This window comes from Myiozetetes cayanensis, unplaced genomic scaffold, assembly GCF_022539395.1.
Source record: "Myiozetetes cayanensis isolate MyiCay16 unplaced genomic scaffold, myiCay2020 scf2-11, whole genome shotgun sequence".
In the NCBI taxonomy this organism is placed as follows: domain Eukaryota; kingdom Metazoa; phylum Chordata; class Aves; order Passeriformes; family Tyrannidae; genus Myiozetetes; species Myiozetetes cayanensis.
The window spans coordinates 98,580,708-98,605,799 of record NW_026087411.1 but is presented as its reverse complement, the minus strand read 5'-3'; the positions used below and the strand labels follow the sequence as shown (position 1 = coordinate 98,605,799).

Genomic DNA, 25,092 nt, shown 5'->3' with positions numbered 1-25,092 from the left:
TATTCAAGAATGTCAGGACACAATCCTCTGCAATACTCCATGCTGCACATTTGTCAGAGCAGTTTTAGTTTGTGTTTCTTTGCACACCATCTGCATCCTGCTCGATCTGTAACTCCTACCTGCTTGTGAATGGGGGCAGGAAGGATGCTGAAACACAGCCCTTGCTATGCATCTTATGGGTCACAGTGCTGACCTGCTTACTAGCAGAGAGTACATTGGGTACAGAGATAGAAAACATCTACTTACTCTTCAGTTTCCCAGTAGAGAAACCTGGCTTGATGCATAAAGCAAGGGAAATTTGCATAGACTTATTCTGTCAAGGCAAAAAAAACCAAACCAAAACAAAACCAAAACCAAAACCAAAACAAACAAAAAAGCAAAACAAAAAACAAAAACATACAAACAAACAAAAAACCCACAAAACATTTCTGGGGACGTTTAAGCTTGTGGTCATCATTCTAGGGGTTTATAAAGAAAAGGATTAAAAACAAAACAGTCAAACAAAGAGCTTTTTTCAGTGAGCCTCTGTGGTTTTTAAAGGAAGTTAACAGAATCAGAATTAAGTAGTTTTATTTCCTAAAGAAGGAAATAAAATAAAGCAGCAATACTTACATATGTAAGGCACTGACACAAAAAAGCCACTTCATAAAATAAGCTCCTTCCACAGGTCCAGGTGACCAGTCCATTTCCTAAAAGGTAACTAAAGTTTGTCCCACAAAAACAAGATCCAGGAAGACTAACTACTTGGAAGACATGCTTTTCCCTTTGCAAAATATCTATGTCAAGCCTTTCACCTCAGACATCAGTTATGTACAAAAAAACCTTTTCAGGAGTTTGACAGATACTCATATGGGTGCTCTGCAAAGTCCCAACCAGTTTATTAATAGAAATCAACTGCAAATTCCTCTGTGGGAAAAAGATTTTAATTTTTATGTTTGCATAATGTACACTGCAGCGGACCAGAGATTACAGAAGTTAACATCAATAAAAACAAGTTATAAGACAATTCAACTAATGATAATAGCCTCAGTACTAAATTCTTTGTCCCAGAAAACAGCTAAATTTAGGGGGCACCATTTTATCCAGACTCCAGAAACACTGTTTGAGCAGTTCTGACTGCTGTAGCTTACACCCTTTTGTACACAGTCTAAAAAAGCAGAAGCAACAGTCAATCACTTAACATTGAGACAATGTTAAATAAAGAAAAAAAAGCCTTTTTACTTGAAAATGTTACAATTAAAAAGGCTGAATTAAAAATGGTAGGAAGAGATACTCTACACTTTCCAGAGGTCAAGTGTTCAACATTTTAGATAGTAGGAAACTCTCCAAGTTCAACTCACGCTTTCCCAAACCAAACAAGACAAACCACAGAAGCCTGCCCTCTTTTCCAGCTTCTGGGAAGATCAGAGATGAGGTTGATTATGGTCCCAGCCAAGTAACACAGTACACACACACCACCCACCTCCTGAAACATACCCCTCTATTTAAAGGGAATCCACTGTACTAAAAAATAATTTTTTTTGAGGGGTAAGTTCTGTAATTGTTACTTTTTCCTATTTACTTTAATGGTCACCACAGTGTTTTATGTTAAGGACACTGTGAAAAAGCAGCCACAGAGGTCTAACCCACCAGTTTAAAATAGATATTTGGAAAGGAATTGCTGCAGGGGTTCTAAACCAAACAGCATGGATTACAACCCACTGTTTAAAATTAGCTTTCGTGGTTTGTTTTTAGATATTCCTAGTAACAAACTCAATCTGATTACTCTTTCTTGGTTTATTTTCTTGCACCTAGCAATCTGAGAGGCCAAAATTAGAAATTTAATTTCAAATATGGCTATTAATTTTCCTAAATATAGTCTACTACATAAGTAAGCTGTGTCTGAAGGTTTTGTTGCTTTTGGGGTTCTTTTGGTCCAAGGACAATAAATGCTTGACTAAGAGTTAAGAGCTCCACATGCTTTTAGGATTAAGTAGTTGGTCAATGTTAAAATTACACAGGAAAAAAAATCCTGAAGGAAGGAACTGAACCTGGAACATCTTTGAATTCCTATTCCATATTTAATGACGAGAACCCACCAAAGAACAACTGCTTCACCATCAAAGCTATCCCACATTTCTTTTCTGAAGTCCTTGGTTAACCTACATTGTCTACCAATAGGAGTATTTTGTCCTAGTTAATTAGCAAAGGCAGCTCTTTAGTTTCTTTCCAGCAGGAAACCAATTAAATAAGATTCAAGAGCAAAGTAGTGCCACTTTAAAAACAAACAAAAGGGGAGAGCACAGTAGCTGGCTGCTGCTTCTCCAAAAGAGTTGGAACAAGCCATTTGTTTAAAAACTGGAGACAGAAGACAGTATATCTTATTTACAGTGGTCAGTAAAGATGGGAGCAAGAGTATCACAACTTGAACAGAGGTGCTTGGTGGGTTTCAGAACTCACTTAGGTGGGAAAGGCTAGAGCAGAGCGGTGTAGGAAGACCCCACAATGCAACAGAATATGGGAAATTCAGGGTTTCTTTCATCGACCCCAAAATCTGTTCTAGATAGAGAATAACGAGTTTTTAGCATCAGACATACTGCACCAGCTGTAAGTCACATTTTGCCACAAACTAAGCCTTGATGTCACACAGTTGAGTTAATGGGGAGTTTGGGATTATGACTGACAACACCAGTAGGTCAGTAACTACCTGCACATTCATAGTCTTTTCATTTTTCAAAAGAATAAAAAGTCCCAAACCCTACTAATGAAAGCCTACAGGAGATTGTAAAAATGAGAAGGACATGCAGATCAGGAAACATCTAAATACTAGATTTAAAAACAAAGCACAAGCTCTCTACATGGGGCTTCTGTGACTGTTAGAAATTAATAAAAGTAACTAACCATTTGTAAAAACTGTTAATAAAAAAAAATTTTGTATAAAAATAATCACAGTAATACAAAAGGAGCCAATTATGGAGAGAAAAATGACACTAGAGCAAGAATTCAGGCTGCTGGGCAGAGACCACTTCCCCCACGTGCTGGACAGCAATACAGGCTCTTGCACATGGGCATAACACTTCAATACTGAGTGAAAAACTGAGCTTAACTTCTAGCATAGATTTCAATCACCTGAGCCTGTCTGAGGAGTATGCACCAATATCTCCTAGTGACCTGAAATAACCAGGAGGTCTGGGTTGCTGCAATGCCAGCAGTGGTCAGAGACTTAGCAGATGGAAAAAGCAGGCAAAGTGGCATGTACTGCATAAAGCAATATAATTATCCAGTGTCACAGACTGTACTTTCTCTTGCCTTTTCTACTAATACTCAAAATGAAATGTTTTCTTCTATGCCGATTGGTTTTGCTTTTTGGTTAAAGAAAGTATGGTTGAAAAGTGGCTGTTGTGCTTGGAACAGCAAGCACTGAGGTTTGAGAGAGCTCCGAGTTCCTGGAGAAGTTCTTTCCACAGACTCTGAGAAAGCGACTTTGCTTATGCAGCTCAGCTTACGCCTGTGACAGACCAGCCACCAACCTGTTTTCTCCCCAGGCCTGGGCTCAAGGCTTTACAGAAATGGGAACAAGCACTCCAAGATATGACAAAGACATTAAAAGGAAAGCTGATCAATATAACAAGCTGTAAATCACCCTTTCACCACAATGAAAAGTGAAAGAGATGAAGTGGACAAGTCCTTTCTGAGATGCAGAGCTGATCTTCATTCCTACTGGTAGTTCTTATTCTGAAGTGTTGTTTCAAGCCAACCTGCAAATTTTATAGGAAAGTGAAACTGGATTGAGACATGCAAAAAGCAAGCCAGAAGAAAGGAAGAATGTAATTTCTAACTACTGGAGATAGGAGGAAAACTGCCAAGATGACAGCAAACATGGAGAGAGCTATCGATCCCTGTTGGGACCAACATACTAAGAGGAGAACAAAAAACTAATCAGAGAAAATTAGAAGCCCCACTGCAATGTCTGAATCCAGAGTCAGGAAAATTTCTCAGTTACTGCTGTATTTAAATTGTGTACATTGCATTCAAAAGAAGTAAAAAAAGTGGAAGACAGTTTGTGAAAGCTCAGGAACTTTGTTATGCGGCAACAAGACCTTTTTGCACAAGACAGACGATTGCTTAAAGGACTGGTATGCAGTGGTTGCCTAACTTTACTAAGGTCAAAATACACAACAGCAGACAACTGTCTTGACTTGTGCCTCTTTCCCTACTTCCATACATTGCCAGTACATTCCAACACATTTAAGTACTGGAACCCTACTGATTTTCCCTGTTGATTTGTGCATCTACAGTAGTCAGTGTCCCCTACTCCCTTCTCACTTTGTTGAACTAGAGGAAAAGAACTATCCCCAGTTCCACTGACTCTTGCAATCACCTGTTAACAGAAAGGTGACCAGTTATACAGAACTTGGAACAAACTATACAGAAAGTCAATTTCACATATACATAAAATCTGCAAAGAAAAAAGTGAACATTTGCAGCCAGATTTTGTTCTACAGACTGAAAAAGAAGAGAGAAATAACAACCATTCAGGTTTTGGTGTAGGGTAGAACCCCAAAACATCTTTCTCAATCTGAACTTATTAATACTACGTTTAAAAAACAACAATCCAGCAACACCAAAACTGCAAAAATGAAGGAAAAAAACCTCCAGTATTTGAAACAAAGCCTCAGAAATGCAACCTACAGCTACTTATTGTAATAGGATGCCAAGTTCTTCGGTAGCAATAGTGGGACATGCAAAACTAAGAATTAGAAAGCATGAAGACAGAGTGGCCATACCTGGTCAGAACCACTTCCATGTTGCTCTGCACAAAGCAGATCCAAATATACAAAGAACCAGACAAATAAAGGAATGCAGATGGCTTGAGAATGAGCTGAGATAATTTCCTTTTAAAAGTTTTCCTTACTGAAAAAAAAATAATTCCAACTTCAAACCTTCTTTGCTATGGGGAGAGATTTTTTGTGACTAAAGCTAGTAAGTTTAGTTTTACATCCTCCTTTACAAACTATAACTAAAACCAAATTTTATTTTGTGGCCAATGCTACAGAATTGTCGCCTCCACAATGCAGTTCTGTCTTCTAGTCACAGGCTAAAAAAGCACTACTTGACTTATGTAGGCAGATTGTATTTACATCTTTATTAAACTGCATTTTAGCTATCCATTTTCTAAGTCAGACCGAGCCAAGCTGTGCCTTTGGCTACTGCTATGAGATATAACATCATTATCACCATAATTATTAGTGTATCACTGGAGCTTGATCACCCACACTGCATGCTTGTCACTAAATTATGGTACACTGACTCAGCTACAGAGGTCTCAGCCACCACTAGGGCTACAGATAGATAAAGATGTTTTCTAAGTAACTAACACAAAGCTATAATATTTTGATTGCTTCTTTCCACAGTGAAATAAAACATTATAACTATTTCAAGGTTATAAACAATGAGACAAAATTAACAAGTCTATTAGAAAATCCCACAATTTCAAGCCAACACTATATCATTAGAGAAGAACTTTGCATTTTTCTGACAAGCACTGACTTTCCCCATCTGCTCCCTTCTCTCCCTACTAATGAGCAGGAGTAAGCTACATCTACGAAAGCATCTCTAAAGATGACAAGAGCACAAGCTTTTCTCTAGACGGTCTGTAAGGTTCAATTACTTGTGCCACTAGGCCCACTATCACACTGACAGGAGTGGCAGGCTCTTGCCTGCCAGACAACGAAAATCAGAGAGCAACACTCCTGTGCTTTGTATTAATCGTCTGAGCTATGTATGGTATGTTCTTGTTCGCTACACAAATACCTCATGATCATCCATATGCCACAAATATTTTCCAATACAGACCTCTGCCAGGACATGCTCCATTCCAGTAATCCTTCAGAGCCATTTCAGTGAAACAGGGCTGGCAGGCAGCAGAACGACTGAAAAGCTCAAGGCACATTTCAGCTATGTATGTGCACAACATGTCAGAGCTGCTCTCACACTGATCATCAAAGTCCATGAAATATCGTAGAAGTTCTGGCAAATGTGAAACAACAGCAAACAGCCATACTCAACTGAGGTTTCTGTTTCTTTCAGAAAAAAAGACAGATCAGCTAAGCATGTCTTTCCAAGAGAGTTGACACAGCTCTGGAGAGTACTTCACACACACTTTTCCCTTTGTGTTTCAGAAAATGGGATATGGTGCCTGGAGAGGTTTGAGGATCTTTAGAAAAATCCCAACAGAAAACTAAACAACCAGTGAGAACCAGCTGCACTGCTGATAAGAACATGGTGGAGAATAGGTACAGAGGAAAACCCCTATGCCCAAAAGCATGGGACTCTACAGGAGAGGAGTGAAGAGCAGAGCCCAGGGAAAGAGGCTGGGGGACCTTCACTTATTTGCTTCACAGATGGAGATCAAGAAGAGATATAGTCACTCCTTGAATACACATGATTCAGGGTAATGCAAATCACACAATGGGAGAGGAATTATTTAAGCTAAAAAGAAATCATTGACCAAAAGAACAGACATGTATAAACTTGTCATTTTCCATTTGCTAAAGACATTTTCTTTAAGTTTCTAAGTATCAGAGATGAATTACATGTTTCTGTTATAGCTTTTCAAAAAGTAGGCAAAATGCTTATTACTTGTAAGCTGAAAATTTATAAAAGCAATTAACTAGCTATAGCCCAAACTGTGAGGGACACAAGAAAAATAATTTTCACTTCTCTGTATTTATATTTGAAATCAACTAGTTAAATTAGAATACAGTGAAATTGTACTTTTTTTTTTTTAATGTCAATTTGCTTTTTAAGCAAGGGATATGGAATATAGCATCAGATATTTTGGATTTAAATGAAATTTGCATCTTTTCTTCACTGCCTCCTGTTTTGTTTTTCTGCTAGTAAAAAATGATGTGGCAATACAGATTTTTCCACTTAGTAATAAATAGGGGAAGAAAAAAGAATCCAGATGAAAAATATTTCAACTAGTCATACAATTAAGAAGTATTTCTTTACATTAAGACGTTACTCAAGCTGAGCACACAGCTTGTTACATTGAAAACTCAATACTTAAATACAAGCCAATGAGGCCATGATTATGTTTACACAAGAGGTTTTTCCTGTGATCAATAAGAGTCAAAAATACCACTTCATTTTGATAACTAAGCCAAGGATATGAGTTCCAAAGAAAAGGAGAAAAAAAATTACAATTTGCGAGCCTGAAAGTATGTGACTTTTCAGTACTACCTCCAGAAGATGCATGCTTATAAAGGTGGCATTGCTGGGGAAAATGGAAAGCTACCAACAGAAATTCACGAGGAAATGAGGATTCTAAAAATGTCATTATTTCTGCATATAGCCATGTTAGTAACCATGGTGGTGTTGGATCAAGGGTTGGACTTTATGATCTCAGAGGTCTTTTCAAACCCAGCTGATTCTACAATTCTATGATTAGAGCAAGCATAATGCAGTACTTGCAGATCTAGTGATATTTGCAGGATGATCTTTTCCAAACCACAGAGAAATAGAGTGGCTTAAATTATTTAAACAGAACTTTTTACTGCCTTCTAAAATAAATATGTACTACTTTTTTTTACTGGCTGGAAACACATCAATCAAATATATCAATAATTTACTACACAATACAGATAGAACTGTAGCCACCATGAAAAGGTAATCACTCTTATCTCACTTCCTTATTTGGAGTATGGACTATATGGGACATATGGAGTACATGGGAAATTGAACTATTAAATCAAGAACCATATATGAAAGTAAAACAAGCTCTGTTACAGAGAAATAAAGAGACATGTTATATATATATATATGTCTATATATATGTTGAGATTTAAAAATAAAAGCCTAGTGAACCCATTTTAGGTAGTACCATAAAATTGTACTTTTCAGACAATTGTCAAGCTTCAGCAAAACAAGTCTCTCAGTGACTTGGATTTTGCTAGGAAGATAACTAGAATGTAGTTTGTTGTTTTCCTACATTTCTTTGGTAAATGAACCCTTTTCATTCTACAGTTCCATAATTAAAAGCAAACTTTGACAAATTCCCTCCTCTATAGTACCTCAGGCTATGTGGCTTCCACTTTTATGAAAAACCACAACAGCAGTTCCAAAGACTATGAAAATCTATCTTGGGTTATTTTTCTCCCCTCCCACAGCTCCTGTTGGCCTAAGAGTCCTGTGAAAGAGTGGCTGTACTGGAAACTGCATCTGCCTGTGCCCCAGCCAAGTGTTGTCAAGACAGTCAAGGCAAATGCCTACCACAACAATCTCTCCTTTGTCAGTCACAGGGATTCCATGAGAAAGCACCAACCAGTCTAGGAATTTGGCTCAAGGTAGTGTTAGACAAGCCTGAAAGGAAAAAAAATAAGGGTCAGACTTTATTTAGATTGATTGTATGAACCCGGAACTAACAGCTCCATTTTGCCAATAAGCTTTTAAAACTCTGCGGTAGCACAAACAGTCTTAGTAAAAACAGACAAAATTCACCTCCTAACCCATTCTACTCTCTGCACTTACTGGTTCAGTTTGCATTTAGCAGCTTGGAAAGATTAATCCCATTACACAAGAGATTTTTATTATTATTATTTTTGTCTTTAGCATCGAATTTCCCAGTCTGAAAATTCACACCCTACATAGCTGCAGCCCCATGACCAAGAACTTTAGGAAAAGAGGAAGAGCTGGAAGCTACTGTGCAGCAGGAAAGCTATGACGACGGCCATCACAGAGACATGGTGGGATGACCCACAGAACTGAAGTGCTTCAATGGACGGCTATAAATCCTTTGGAAGGGAAAGACAAGGAAGGAAAGGTGGTGGGGTAGCCCTGGAGGTCAGGGAGTGTTTTGACTACATAGAGTTTGTTGATGGGTGAAGTGTTTATAGGTAAGAATCGGGGGCAATACAGTCAGTAAGGCAGGTATCTTAGTGGTAGTCTGTAGCAGACTGTCCAACCAGGATGAAGAGACAGACAAAATATGCTATAAGCAGCTGTGAGAAGCACCATGATCACTAGCCCCGTTCTTCTGGGGGACTTCAACTTACCAGATACCTGCTGGGAATACAATAAAACAGAGAGGAAACAGTCTAGGACATTCCTGGACTGTGTGGGAGAACTTCCTGAAACAGCTGGTGAGTGACTCAGCCAGCAGAGGTGTTCCACTGGACCTGTTTTTCACAAATACAGGACTTGTGGGTGATACGATAGTTGGAGGTTGTCTTGGGTATAGCTATCATAAAAGGCAGGTTTTAACTTCTGAAGTACGAAGGGAGGCCAAAGAAGGAGACATTATGACCTTAGCAACTTGCAGAAGGACTACAAGAATGTAGTGAGGTTATGCAAGGAGAAAATGAGAAGAGCCAAAGCCCACCTAGAACTAATTCTGGTTACTGTCACAAAAGACCTCAAAAAGTTTCTATAAATACATTGGCAACAAGAAGGGTTAAAGAAAATCTACATCCTTTATTGAATTTGGGGAAATATAGCGGCAAAGGTTGATGTACTAATGTTTTCCTTGCCTCAGTTTTCAATATAAGGCAAACTGTTCTCAGGGTTACCCAGCCCTCTAAGCTTGAAGATAGGGAGCAGAATGAAGCCTTCATAATGCAAGGTGAAATTGTCAGCAACCTGCTACACCATTTTGATGCAGACAAGACTATGAGGCTAGATGGGATCTACACTCAAGGGTATTGAGGGAGCTAGTGGACATGCTCACCAAGCCACTTTCAATCATTTACTAGTGGTCCTAGCTAACTGGGGAGGTCCCAGGTGTCTGCAGGTTAAATGTGACATCTATCTATAAAAGGAAGCAGAGTGAGGATGTGGAGAACTACACATTTGTCAGCCTGATATCAGTGCCAAGGAGGAACACGGAGTAGATCATCCTGAGTGTCTTCAAGCAGCATGTACAGGACAACTAGAGGATCAAGCCCAGACAGCATAAAAGGCAGATTCTGCTTGATCGACCTGATCTCCTTCTGGAACAAGGTGACCCACTTAGTGGATAAGGGAAAGGCTGTGGATGTTGCCTACCTAGACTTTACTAAAGCCTTTAATACCCTTTCCCACAGCATTCTCCTGGAGAAACTGGCTGCTCATTGCTTGGACAGATGTATTGTTCACTGGGTAAAAAACTGGCTGGACAGACACGCCCAGCGAGTAGTGGTGGTCACAAGTGGTGATCCCCAGGGATCAGTCCTGAGGCCAGTCCTATTTAATGTCTTTATCAATCATCCAGATGAAGGGATCAAGTGCACCAGTCAGTTCCAGATGACAACACTTTGGGCAGAAGCACTGAGGGTAGGAATGCTCTGCAGAGAGATCTGGAAAGGCTGGATTGATGGGCCAAGGCCAATGGTATGAGGTTCGAAAAAGCCAAGTGCCAGGTCCTGCCCTTGGGTCTCAACAACCCCATTCAGTGCTACAGGCTTGGGGAAGAGTGGATGAAAAGCTCATGGTGAAAAAGGACGTGGGGGTGCTGGTCAACAGCCAGATGAACAAGAGCCAGCAGTGTGCACAGGCAGCCAGGAAGGCCAAGGGCATCCTGGTTTGTATCAGCAACAGTGTGGCCAGCAGGAGCAGGGTAGTGATCACTTCCCATACCTGGAAATGGTAAAGCCACACCTTGAATCCTGTGTCCAGTTTTGGGCCTCTCACTTCAAGAAAAGACATTGAGGTGCTGGAATGGGTCCAGAGAAGGTCAGTGGAGTGGGTGAAGGGTCTGGAACCCAAGTCTGATGAGGAGCAGCTGAGGGAGCTGGGGTTGTTTAGCCTGGAGAAAAGGAGGCTATGAGGGATGAACCTCATCACTCTCTGTAACTACCTGAAATGAGCTTGTAGCCAGGTAACAAGCAATAGGATATAATTGTAAATGCGAGAAGGAAAAAAATAAATTAAAAAGTAGAGTAACAGAAAGTCAGTACAATATAGTTTCTTGTCAAGGTAGTCTCTTCTCATACTGTTGGGGTATGGTTAGTGTTTCAGCTGCTTAAAAACTCCTTTCCCAAAATCTTTACTACAGACATTTTTCAGCTCTTCTGCCAGCCCTTCTTCCTTAGCACCAAACTTGTCCCATCCAGTACTCTCAGTCATTGCATTAGCTTCATCCAACTTATGCATCACCTGACCTCTTTCTTCCTCTTAAAACCTTGCCCTTGCCAGCACCTCAGTCAGCAGTTCACTAATTGCTCTACCAGCACTGCCTTCCTGGAGCCCTGTCTCCCACTTCTATCTTTTAAAGGCTGGAGGGATCTTGAGGAAACCAACAGATCTTACTAGCAGCGTTTCTCTCTCCTGTTTGCTCCTGGGCAACCTCTTCCAGCCACAAAAACTCAGTTATCCTCTCTACAGAGGCACCTCACAGAATTACCTCCTATTCGAAGACTCTCTTCTTATCCAAACCAGAAATTTCAACCCTTCTCTCTGATGCTTCCTTGGCTACTAGGTTAAGCTCTACACAGGAACAGACAAACCTCTTATCTCCCCTCCCATACAAGACTTTACCCAAGAGGCTCTTCCTTGATTAGCCAGCATACTGCCAGTCCCCCAGCCTGCAGGATGATTATTATATTCAATAAGAAGTTGTATGTCTAAATCCTGTAGAAAGGATATGCATAATATACACAAAATGCAGTCCTTCTTCTGATCTCTCAAACAACTAAAATGCTTATTCTGGCACTCAAGATGTCCCTCCTTTTCTTGGGCTTGAATCAAGTAAATCCAATTTTAAGAAGTTTTTCTGATGAGACATAACTAATGGTCCTCTCCCACATGTTATTGGGCTATTTTAACCCTTTTATTGATTTATTATTCAATTAATGTAAAAAAAAACCCCACAACTCCTTTCCCATAATTTTAATAACCTTCTCAGCCTGTTTTCTCTTGATCACTTTTTACCAGTGTTTTGTCCTCCATCCCCAGCACAGAAATATCTCACAGAGATGGACCTGACAAATCAATCCATTTGATAGTTATTAGACATTTGTCTTTGGATGATACAAAGTCTGTCCTCAAATTATCTGGACAGGGATCCAAATAACTACAAATAAAAACAAGGTGTGTGGGGGGAAAGGAAAGTTGCTCACACCTCATCCTTTCCACATTCACTTCCAGGAATTTTTTAACCACTGATAATTATACCTTCTGCACGTTTTTAAAAGACCTTTTAAAGATCCTAGTGAAAACTGGGATCGGATACAGAATTTAAGTATTACTGCCATTAATGCATTGCAAGGAGAAATATGTTTATTTTATAAATCCCATTAAACAAGTATTAAATTAGACCTCTCTTCTCTCCCTACAATGGTGCACTGGTCCCTTAAAAGTTCTGCATCCAGCCTGATCCCTAACACTTTTGCTGAGTTGATGTTTTTCAGGATGCAGTCCCCAATGCCCCATGTCCAGAAAACTTTTCATCAAGAAATCTGTTTGAATTTGGCCCCTTCCTGCATACATACCTTTGGTTTTACTCATCAGAAATAAATAAATGCTTAGTGGCTACTTACTGATTATTAAAATCTGGTAATGACAGACTGATAAACAACATAATTGGTGGGTTTTTTTAAAGCTTCTGTCTTAGAAATTAAACTGTTAAATGTCCAGGCCCAGTCCTGAAGCATCTTGATTTTCAGTTTTATTTTCACAGACATCTAACTTGTTTATTCTACAGGCAGCTGCTGCTCCATTCACCTGGTACGCTTTTGCTGACGTGCTGTAATGGTTTTCCCAACAAGAAAGCTCTATTGTACAGAGCCACAAGCTGACAGGCAGAATTACGAAACCTGTGTCAGTCTCAGCACAGGACCAGCAGCAGATGTGAAAAGAAAGGTTGTGGGATCTGCTCTATATTTGTGTGACAGACCATGGTTCATCTGATTTTTGTGTCAGCCAAGAGTAGCTAGGAGGCACAAATGGCCGTGAACTCATCTCTCTCCACTCCATCCTGTCAGAGCTGATGATGCAGCTCACAGCCTGGCAGCCACAGGGTCCCAAGGACAAATGTTAAAGGACACATAGGGAAGAAGATGAGGTTTGACAAGTTATATGCACACAAAAGAATTTCAGCTTTGGATTCTCACCTTTACTTATGGTGGTGACAACATATGATTATGCAAAACCTGATGTCTTCACCAGCCTCATTATCCTTGTCAGGAGACAGCATTTTATACAGTCCTACACTGTCACCCCTACCCACAGAGCGAAGAGACATAGGGTGAAAGATGAGATGCCTCAGCAGCCACGCTCCCACAGCAGCCAGGGACACAACACACTCGTCAGAGGGAAATTCTGCTGTGCGAGGTATTTACATGCCACAACCAAATTGAGACCCTGCGGTCCCTCGGCCAGGGAGGTCACACAGAGTTATGTCCTGGAACACTTCAGCAAAACTTAAGCGTACAGCTCAGTGAAGGAAGAAGCGCATATAAGCTCTGGGTAAAGCTCCTTGCTGTGCAGAGTCAGCCTGTGCTGTTGTTCAAGCCAGGAGATGAAATTCCCATGGATTCCCTGACATAGAGGAGGATGCTACCCACCTGCCACAGCCCTTACCCCTCCTTCCCTCTGGCTTACATATCCCACACCATTTTCTCATAGCAAGTGCTGTTCAGGTTACCACAGTTGAACAGCTACTCAACTGGCTGGTTCACAACAATAAGATGCTTTTTATCAGATCAGATGTGGGAAGCTCTTTAAAGGCTTTTTACAGAAAGCAGCTACGTGATTTCACAAGGACAGAAAAGCTCAAAGCATAGTGATAAAAGGTATTTTAATAGATTCATTCATACTAATACAGGAGATACTGTGTGCTGAAAACAGGGAAATAATACATTTCTAACATGATAGGTCAGAAGATTTAATTACTAGCTTTGCTTTGAACCTGACAGCTATTAGTACTCTACTAACTCTTGGATGCGCTTCCAAAGAAGCCTTGTCATTTTAGACTTTTAAGAAGAGGTGGTTGGATTTAACTGCCAGGTTTACTAAAATGTGTAATAGAAAAGCACACAGAATTAAGCCTTCATGAGAAAACAATTCCCCCCCACATACACAGCTGCTCATTAAAAAGTTGGAATGGAAAATGCCTTCCCTATATTTTTCCTCTCCAGTAAAGAGCAAAAAAAAAAAAAAAAAAAAATCAAAATCTACTATAAACATAATGAAATCAGCACTTCATATTTATCTTACTGGACAAGCTTTCCTACACCTTTCAGATGAACTCTAAATGCAGTAAAGTTGACAAAATATTCTATGGATCTCTATTAAAAGGAAGGAGTAGGTATATCATATTACTTGGAACAATATTAAAACTGTGTAGGAAAAAAATGTTTTTTCCACATGGCTAGTCTAGTTTTAGGAAAAAATATTAAAATAATTTGACTACGATTGGGATGGAAGGGTGAAGTGGTGTAAAACACAAGTCTGAATTTTGCAACTTTTCTATTCATCCCTCAGAAGCGTACGAGAACATAAATCCATTTTTTAATTCCTCCATTTGCAAATATTTTTTAAAGTTATTTTCACTTTAAGTACTAGAAAGAAATTAAGCTAAACAATAGTCTAAGGTTTGGTCTGACCCAGAATTTGACACAGATTTAACCTGACCTCATTTTGACAGTCAATCAGAAAGGGACCAAAGAACTTGCTGATCATCTCAGATACACTGAAACACAAAGTATTTCAGTTGAAAGAAAAGAAAAAGGAATTTTTCATTTTAAACACCCTACATGCCCATTCCTACAGTCCGGAAGCATCTACGTTCCCTCTTGAAAGTCGAGCCCACGGGAGGCAGATTGGGTAAAGAGAAACACATAGGTCAACTCCTTTCAGGCTATGAAGTGGCTGCGCAACACAGGACAAAGGCACAGAGGTGAACAAAGGTACAACTGCATTTTGCATAGTCTAAGCCAGATGGACTATTTGGCAGTGGTTTGATCACTGTTACTGGTAGCTGAGTTGCACAGCCAAAACAAAGGCAAAACAGGAAGCAAGAAGAAATTGATACAATGGCGTTATCCCAAAGCATATGCTCCCTGTATACCTAGAACTTTGGGGGATATCCTCCCTATGTCTGTTGGATCAAAGTTGCACAGTCACTGTCAATACATATATCTTGTGTTGTATCAGCACATTTACCAAGGGCACTCTGTCAGTTAAGAGAGGACTATGGTTCTTGGATGGAAAAGAGAATTAGATCCACAATTTATCTTCAGTTTCCTGCTTCGTTTCCTATGTAGCCTCAAAAACAACTCAACCAACCAACAACCCCCCCACACACACATAGGAGAACACAGGGGCAGTGTGTGAGAGAAGATCGGAAAGATGCAAATAGGAATTGTCATGAAGGAAACTACAGCTCTGTATAGAGGGCACACAGCCCCTTCTCTGTGCACTGCTTTATAGCATAGCATGCAATGCTACAATTCATAACACCACAGTTGCCAAAGGCCCATTCAGTCTGGCTGCCTCCATGGCTAACACCAGAGAACCCTCTGAGAGGGTTCTGGAATAACTCATATCTTCTCTCAGCACTGCTCATTCATTTAAAGGCACACCAAGCCTTCACATACTAAGAGTTCAAACAGTTTTAAGATGTACCATCACCTGTTCATTTTGGGACAGACTGCCACAAAGCCACTCTCTTTGCATGTGCATCCTTTGCATATGCGGTACTTCCAAAACAGATGACATCTGCCAAAACATACTGCATCAAGAGGAAAGCCACTGTATTTACACTATTATATTCTGAGTAGCTTATATTTTTTTTTTAATTTCATTATATTCCTTAACATCCATGGGAAATGTCAAAACTTAAACTGGTAAGTATTTTTGGAAATAATTCAGGCAGAGTATCCCTATTTCAAAATATCCTCATTTCCTTGTTTCCATGTACTGAATGGCTGCTGAGTAGGAAGAAAAAAATTGAACTGGAGGAGGTTTTTTTTGTTATTATTATGAAACACAACTTGTTTCAGAGAAATATGAAAACAGTATATTCAGAAAAAAAATTCTCCACTAAATGAGGGAATCTTTTCCAATCCCTGTAGACTTTCCATCACCGTAGATATATAATAGTTTTAAATGCCAGAAGCCACCTCAATTAAAGTGAAAGTGAATTTGGCACTTAGACTCCCTAAGAACCTAATGATGCAATCACAGAAGACCCTCTTGAGCATTTAACAAATGCATCAAAACATTATGTACTTTACCTGATGCATATATTGAAAAATAAGATGTCTATATAAAATAGAAACATTAGTCTTTTAAATTATTTATTGTCTTGTTACAGAACTTACCATTTTCAGCTAGTACAGTTCTGTATATTTTCACTGAATGAAAATAATCAAAGCTCTGATGAATGTCTGGGTGGGATACAGTTGAGTAGCCTCTGATTTTCCCCCACACAAGCACTGTAACAGCTGGACAGCCGACAGACTTTAGGTAACATGAAATACCAAAACCAAGGTCTACAGCTCCTATAAAGAGCATTTCCCACACACTTCTAGGAAGACCTATTTGTTGATGTCAGATACAAGCTTCCTGCAACCTTTCTCAATTTTTTGAATTGAAAATTCAAGAGCTCAGATATATACCATCTTTCATTTAAGCCTACTTGTTTTAAGTTTCTTTGTAAAGATTTTTTTTTTGAGGAGAGCAATTTCCTCTCTTTGTATATAACTCTAGATACTGTGAATTCTTCATACTCAATAGGGCTGGATAAGTCCCATGTTAAGGGAATCATATGAAAGCTCTCTTGGTATTGAGAAAAGTGTATTCTCACATTAGTTGAGGTGACTTTGATAGGACATCCTGACCTGCATGTATTGTTTTACCCTGGTACTCTCCAGGTTACCATTTTAGTAACACTGCCTAGGATAGCATAAGACCTGTTTTGTTTTGCAGAGGGTTTTGTGGGGTTTTTTCCCCTCCAAAAATAGCACCATCTTTACCCTTCTTCCACAGTTCAAGATTGGAACTCATTGATACCACAGTGCAAACATGCTGTTATTTCAATGAAAAGAATGGTTCCGTCTCACGGGGTGAGAAATGAAGGTGCACGAGAAAAGACACTAAGGTGAGAGGGAAAAAGCAGAGATCCTGACTGATCCTGCTGCCCTTCTAGTGATCCCTCCTGAAGCTGCCACTGTCAGCAGCGTTGTCTGCCAGCAAAATGGTACATCACTATTATTAGCACAATGAGGGGGCACGATGGTTTGACTGTTCTTTATACTGGCAGCTGTGTTGAATCATCCCATCCAAAACCAATTCCTATTAATGAAAGTTACAAGGACAGGCCTATGTTGGTCTGGAGAACACTACAGTAGAATCATGGACCACAGGAAACAAAACCAAACCAAAGAAACCCCCATAAAAACCCATGCAGACCTTTCAGACAAGAGAGTAAAACAGTGAACTCTGCAGGAAAGAGCAGCCCCTGAAAATACATTTACCTGTAACTATAAAAAAAGCTTCATAGCAGTAGTCTAAATCTAAAAGCAAGGGAATACAGCCATAACTATTGGATTTCATTCAAACCTGTGAACTTCAGTTTTTTAAGGAGCTAACGGAAATGTTAAGTGATTGATGCAAATGTTTAGTACGAACTGACAGTTTGCTAAAAAGACTATCACACTCTTCGGATTTACGAGTCGTCTATGAATTTCTCATAGTTCGATTTTAGGCTAAATATGTAACATGAAATGAAGCTAGAATTATCCTGTTGCTCCCTCTGAAGTGATTTTTTTTTTTTTTAAGACAGTGACAACCTGGAACAAAAGAAGAACAGAAGACAGAGAAGTGGGCTATTACCCTCCTAATGAAGGGGATAGATAGTAAAACAACCAAGAACTATTATTTTTCATGCTTAATAACAGTCAGGGGTAAAACATTTGAGAATGGATTTTCAAACATAAATCCATGCAAAGTTAAGTGGCCAATGCTACTGCCCTAGTGGGACACCACATTATGGAAGGAAGGAGATAACAGGAGGTTAAATATTCTGAACACAGCCATAGCTGATGGCCAGTGACAGCAGCAATGTCTGCTCCAACAAGCAGTGGATGTGAGAAACTACATACGGTAGAGAGAAGGATGAACTCACACTGTTCATAGTGTGAGAGAACAGGCCCCTCGGAGTCAAAAGGATCCAAAGTACAGGGCACAATTGAACACATACAGGGAGCCAACAACACCATGGAGAGGTGCCAGGGTCAGCAGCACTGCTTAGTGCAAGCTCCACATGGCACCAGTGTTCCTCGAGTAACCTTTCCAAAGGCCAGTGGCTGTCACATCACAAGATAAAGACAAACAAACAAGCTTGTAGCCTTGAGATAAACTTACATCCTGTAGGTGAGTTAGAATGGATGAACGTCCACAAACCTAGAAGGTTTTTAACTGTTTACAATCAGAGCTGCAGATAAGATAATACATACTGCACCCTCAGGAAGTGGTTGGTTTCAACTCATGTAGCAACTACAAGGTTCACCACCAAGGTGTGCTTAACAACCTGTACACAGTTCATTTCTCAGTCATTCATACGAAGAGCTGACTGGTCTGTTTTACCTGCAACTTCTGAGGCACAAAGCATATGACCTCAGCTCGGTTTTAGGTGCAAGCCAGAGCCCAGCAGGTTCCAAATCTGGTCCTGAGCATCAGCTAAGACCAAACTTTAAGATGAAATGGGCACCAATGGCTCACCTAAGCTGGCATGTGTATCCTGTAGCTGTGACTGTGGTTATCCTACCTCTCCCAGCTTTCCAGCTACGGTTAGTGAGGTCTAGTGAATGTTGTCACTACATCTTTGCGAGACAGCAAGACATATACACAAATAGGAAAGAGTAATTGACACAAGCATAGCCTAGTAATTTGAAGTAGAGAAGAAATGTCACCTACACATCTTTCAAAATCTAAGAGCAACAAATATCAGAAGGACAAACAAAAAAGTGAAAAGCTTTAATAAAATATATGGTTTGGTTTTTTTAAATTTAAATATGGTCTGCCTTTCCACAAATCTAAGATACCTTCCACATCCTCATCATGTACCTTTGGTCAGTACTTTTTCCACAAAAGTAAGGACAGTACACATCAAAGGTAAAAGTAATGCATAATTAATGTAAAGAAAGTAGGTGTAGGTGTTTTCTCCTCTAAGCTCCAACTGCATGACAAGAAATGCATTATTCATGAAGGAAAATGACGGTCCAACATTAAACAAGTCAGCATGACAAGAGAAAAAAGACCATAAGATGTAATCAACAGATACTAGAGTGCAAAAGTGATCAGCTAACTGAAATGGTCACAAAGGGCCTGTTTACACAAAATAAATACTGAGGAGAAATACAGAAATAAGACTAAACTGTTTCAGTTTGTGTCCTATCAAGTTATGTTCCACTGGGGGAGCAATCTTCATACAATACAGTTATAAGAATCCTAAAAGTTTCTGTGTGTCTAAAAAATTGCTACTACAAGGCAAAATTAATAGGAGTTAAAATAACTATTTTAAAATAAGAATTTGCATAAGTAGAACATGTATGAAGAACAGTAATAAAATGTTTTAAAAAAACCAAAGAACCTTTCCTTTCTCATCATGCACTTTTTGCAACATTATAAAGCTATTTGGGGCTAAAGACTAAATACTTGCTCTTCTTCCATATTCAGAACTGTTACAAAAATAACCAAAAAGGAAGTAACAGTCTAATTTGAGACAATGTCAAAAATAGGAGCACAATGTAAGTTGATTCGTAAGCAACTGAGCCAGTAAAATCCAGTTTCCTAGGAATGTGTGTCAAATTTGTAGGAAGAGCTCAGACTTCAATTTCTCCTTCAGCAGGCATCTTTCCATCTGCTGAGGCTACCTACTGCCAGAAAACTGTAGGTTTATTGGAGTAAGCTTCTACCCTCACAAAAATGCAACTGGAATGGCTCAAAAGATTTAGAAGAGCAAGAGTGAAATAAGACATTCACAGAAAGAGTTGCATGCAATCTCTATTTTCTCAGAAAACAAGGCTAAAAATATATATAAAAACATAACACTGACTGCAAATAGCTTGGTCTTGAGTTTGCAGCGACTGTGCTGGAGACATAAGCCTGACTGCACAAGTCGCAGAGCATCGCTCTCATTCTGTCTGGATGGATGTATTTCTTAATACGGGTATAGAGAGATGAAGGGGAACATTGTTTCCTTAAGTAGCAATAAAAGGAAAACTGGAGTTAAATAACATTCATGTTCCTCCTAAGAGGACAAATGTTGTCTAAAGCATCAGGCCTAGAAAAATATAGTTGCTTTAAGCAATATCGCAAGACCCTTTCCTGTCATCCCCAGGAGGTAGCATTTGTGCAAGGAACAGGCTCTGCTCACCCACACCACCACAGCTACCCTGTGTGGTCACTGCAGGGAGACAGCCCTGACTGAAAACGGTGTGAAATCCTCCTGGCAGGGCCTGTAACACCCCATGGGAACTGGCAACATCTGGGCACTTCCCAAAAGTCCTTCAAGCAAGAGCATCTGCCTATACTACAGGCCCAGGGCCACGGCAGATCCACCACCCTGAGTTACTCTGGGGATCATGCTGCATGTGTAGCTTCAGCAGCCAGCTACCAGGTACACCTAGGCTGAGAACTGAAAGCTTAATCCATCAGAAAGACTCTCTTAAATACCACTTAAAAGTGAAATAGTTCCAGGTTCCTCATAGAATGGTTTGAGTTAGAAGGGGACCTTTCAAGATCATCTAGTCCAACCCCCCACCACTGGAAGTGTTAAAGGTAAGTGGGACAGAATGCAATCACTTCTGATAATTCTGCAAAAATTTTGATAAGATCTGTCCCCTATTAGATGCTGTTTAGAGAAATTCAGGATTAAAAAATATTTGGTTTTATATATATATAAAACAGTACATAACAAAATATCATATATAGCAAAAGTTTTATATATACATATAAATAACTATATATACAAAAGGAAATAAATATCTGTGAGGTTATGAAATCTGCACAGAGTCTAACCAGCAATCAAACATGAAGTAAATCAACTGCTAAACATCAACAGCAGAAATTATAAGAATAGGAAGAAGCTGGTCATGTAGCAGATTCCGGTGGGCCAATATTGAATTTTGGCCTTAATACATTTTCCTAATTTCATCTTCATATTCCTCACTAGCTAAGAGTCCTCCACAAGGGTTGAATGTGTACAACAGTTGTCAGGTATTATACAATTCTTATGATGTATATGACCTATTTATTAGAGACTGGAGTTGAGATGAAGGCAGTTCAGCTGAAACTGTCTCCAAGAACCACCGCAATAGTTTTCACAGCTTGCAGTTTTTATGGAGTTTTATGATAACAGGAAATAACCTCAATACTACAGCAAAAACAGAACAATTTTACAGTCAGTAAAATTTCCAAGTGAAACTCAAGAATAAAGACTCCAAAACTATGGAATCTAGCTTCTCACAAGCAAAGCAGTGATCAGTGCAAACAAAGCTAAATTTGTAAGTAGTGAAAAAAATTGTGCCTGAACATGGTAACTTAGAATCTTATTTTTCAGACAACCCGAAAGACCCAACTTCACTCCCAAGTATTACAAACTAACCTTTGGATATCATACAGAAGGAAAAGGTTATATTAAGTAAGTTTTAGTGCATTTCTTCAATCACAAGTCACTTCCATTTAATAGAAACAGGAAGTACTTGTATTAAACTGTCTTAGTGATACCTGTAGGATAACAGCAAGGTACTTTAATGCAAAAAGCTACCAATAACTTGCTATTTTTTGAACAAAATGATTAAATGATCCTATAAGGCGGCAGTAACATTGTCATGCCAAGCCCAGAACCATCTGATGGGAATTTTTTTCATCACAGTAAATAAAGTTATCAGAGATATTGGTTCACTTACTCTGTTCCTCATTTTCTTCAGACTTTTGAGAAAGGACACTTATGGTCCATCAAACAATACAAGCACTTTGTATTAGCACTGTCAGCTCCAGAATTTGCTGACTGCATATGCAGAAAAACTGTAAGCATTTCTGATACCATTTGATTAGGAAGCACAAAAAACATTCCTATCACTCTGCAGCAGACAGCCAGAGGAACGAGTGTATTTTCAACACCTCCCCTCAGCCATCAGGATTGGAAAGCAGACATTGTCATTATGATCTTTTTGTCTGAACTCCTTCAAAAGGTCAGGGAAAGATGAATTTTTTGAGCTCATTTCTGCAAAGCAAAACAGAAAAGGATCCTGCCTTATAATAAGAACAGCTGACTGCAGCCTAAGACTTAGCAGAATCACTAAACTATTGAAATAGTGGTGTATTAGTTTGCATTTTTTTCAGTTTCCTTTTTGTAACTCAGGATATAAAAAGGTTTCTAATCAAACCATAGACCACTAACTCAAGGTGTAACTATTGATACTACTCTACAGGAAGCACAGCAATCAATGTAACAGGTTCCAACTCCCCTGCTGCATCAGGTCTCTAGGAGAGAAAGGGTCTACATTTGCAGACTAAGCTGTGGGATGATCAGAGCTATTATTTTTCCCTGAATCAGCACTGGGAGGGCAAACAAGAGTTTTCTGCCAGCCTATGAGAGCATACTTGTAAATACAGCAGATACACTGAAGCCATTCATACCCACTCTATGACACCACAGCCAAAACTCATGTTTAAGACAGCAGCCTTGTCCTTTAGCTTGACTAAAAGAAAAGCTGTAAGAAGTTATTAAAAAACCTCACATGAAATGTGACAAAGACTTGGAACATAAAACAGGAGGGAAAAAAACCAACAGCAACACATTAGAAACAAGAGGAGTTAAGCAAATATAGTCTTTTTTTCTCAACAAATTATTGCCTTAAAATACACCAAAAAAAAGTAAGTGAAGATAACATAACACTGTGATTCCAAAGCAAAAATCTACAACGATTGCAGACAATAAACACATGATTTTATCTAGCAACTCCTAGAATATGAATCAGGGAAATTTAGAAGTTAACTGTTTTACATAAAGGACAAGGATGGCTCATTCAAAATAGTTTTATCAAACTGAAACACCTATCATTGTACTAGTATTTCAATCACAGATGGTTTCCCCCCCTCATAATACACAGATTACTCAAGAGGATAATGAGACATGATGGTCAGGGAAAGGGGGGAGGGGAGAACAGAAATACAACTTCTTCCCAACAACTCCTAAACAAAAGGAATTATTTCTCTCTCCCACCTTCTCACTTGATCTTGTTTCTGTTGGGTATTTAATAAACTTCAAGTCAGGTCACTTTGTCTGATGTCCCACTACCAGTAAAAAGCAACTTAAGTTCTCCCACACCGTTAAGTCCCTTCTAAGTATAAACAAAGCATCTTCTTTAAATGCATAAATCTGCCCCTCAGGACACCACAACCCCGCACACCCTCCCCTCTCCACCTTCACTACATTTGATGCTTTTAAGAGAAGCACACACCAGGCCAGGCCACCAGAAGTTTAAGCTACTGATACAATCTCTCCGGTAGCACTCTGTCCAAGAACATGCAGCCTCAGCTGTAGCCACTCCTGGGTAGGCACTGATAAGCTAATGTGAAATGAAGCAAGCCTTTTCACAATGTAAACACTTGTTTGGCTACATGGGGAACAATATAAACAAATGGATCTATTTATAAATCATCATTAATGCCTGTTGCAGAACAGGGAATATTATGTTCCAATGCAGAAGCGACAGTATTTCCAAGAATACAGCAAAAATACAAACAGCTTGTATCTTCTTCCATCAGCCTGCCCCGTTGACACTCCCTGTTCCAGTTCTATAGAAGCCATAAACACACGATGCAAGGCCTGATCTTTTCAGGAACAGGATACCCTTGATTTAAAAGGAAATTGGCGATCTAGGGGGTCGGAGGCAACCTCGTTATCGTTACTTCCGACACCTCAAAAAAGTAACGGTGACATCTCCTCAGCTCAGCGAGAGAAAGAAAAAGCGAGCCTTACTCCTACTTTTTCCACCGCTGAAACCCCAACGAACCGATTTCTCCCCACGCCGCACACCTCGCTCGTATCCGAGAACACCGGCAGGGAAAGGCACTTCACACACCCCTTTACTTAATTCCCGCTCCCCCCAGGAGAGGCCGCCGCGCTCCAGGGCGCGGGGCTCTTCCGAGACGCTTCAGCTCCTTCACGGAAACCCCCGGGCAGAGCACACGGGGCTCCGCGGAGCCGCTGTCACTGCGAACCCACTGCAGCGCTCCCGCCGTACCCTGCCCGCGGCCAGGCACCGCTCCCCACACACCGCCCGGGGGCTCCGGGAGCCGGAGGGCAGCGGGATAACAACGCCGCCGCTCCCTGCGGCACCCCCGCCACGGGGAGCGCCCGGCACAGCCCTTTACGTAAGGGGCCGGGGGAGCCCCGCGCGGTCCGGCACCGCCTCCGGCCGCCCCACCGGGGGGAACGACAACACCCCCACCGCCCCGGTAGGCTCCCCCACCCCAGCCCGGCCCGGGCTCCCCACTCCCGCCGCGCCGGCTCCCCCGCCCGCCCTTACCGTGCCGCTCCAGCCGCTGCCGGCGCGGGGCGGCCCGCGGGCGGTATGCGGCGCTGTCCCCCGCTATCCCGCGGAGCCGCGGCAGGGCGACACCGCCCCACCCATGGTCTCCACCCCCCGCGGAGCCCGAGTGTGCGCGGCGAGCGCCGCTCCCGGGCTTTTCTGCGGCGGGGGCGGGCGAGGAGGGCGGGCGGGGGCGGGCGCCATTAAACCACCGCCTCCCGCCGCCGCCTGCTTTGAAGCGGCCGCGCCACGCCAGGCACAGCGGCGCCCCCTGGCGGCGGCGGGCGCAGGGATCCCGGGATTTCCTGCTTGGCAGCGCCGGGCGGGATGGGGGCGCCGGCCCGGGAGTGCCGAGCCGAGCCGGCGATTTTACTGTGCGGTTTTTAGTCTGTTGTAAGGAATATTACCTTGGGTTACCCGAGCGTAACGGCCCCGGCCCAGCAGGTCTTTTGGCGGCCGGAGAGAGCGACGGGGGCTGGTGGTGCAGAGAGGGCGGGGGGTTTGTCCTTTTTGCCGGGGAAGGAAGGAGGGAAAAGCACGGGAACCATGACGGGTAGGGTTCTGCTGCGAGCGCTGTCCATGCCTCCCT

At 41.0% G+C, this 25,092-nt stretch overlaps 1 protein-coding gene across 4 annotated transcripts in view; it reads right to left on the bottom strand.

The window, feature by feature from the left end:
- Positions 1-24,657, bottom strand: part of RNF144A (ring finger protein 144A) — a 64,469-nt gene extending 39,812 nt beyond the window's left edge. For 2 of the 4 annotated variants that reach the window (XM_050314485.1, XM_050314483.1), the window contains exons 1-2: positions 24,501-24,638; positions 8,254-8,343 (exon numbers count right to left, since the gene is read on the bottom strand). The gene's annotated coding sequence lies outside the window, so the exon portion shown is untranslated. Of the gene's footprint in view, positions 1-8,253; positions 8,344-24,500 lie in introns of all 4 variants that reach the window. The other 2 variants (XM_050314484.1, XM_050314486.1) reach the window with 2 other exon arrangements.
- Between the last annotated feature and the right edge of the window lie 435 nt (positions 24,658-25,092).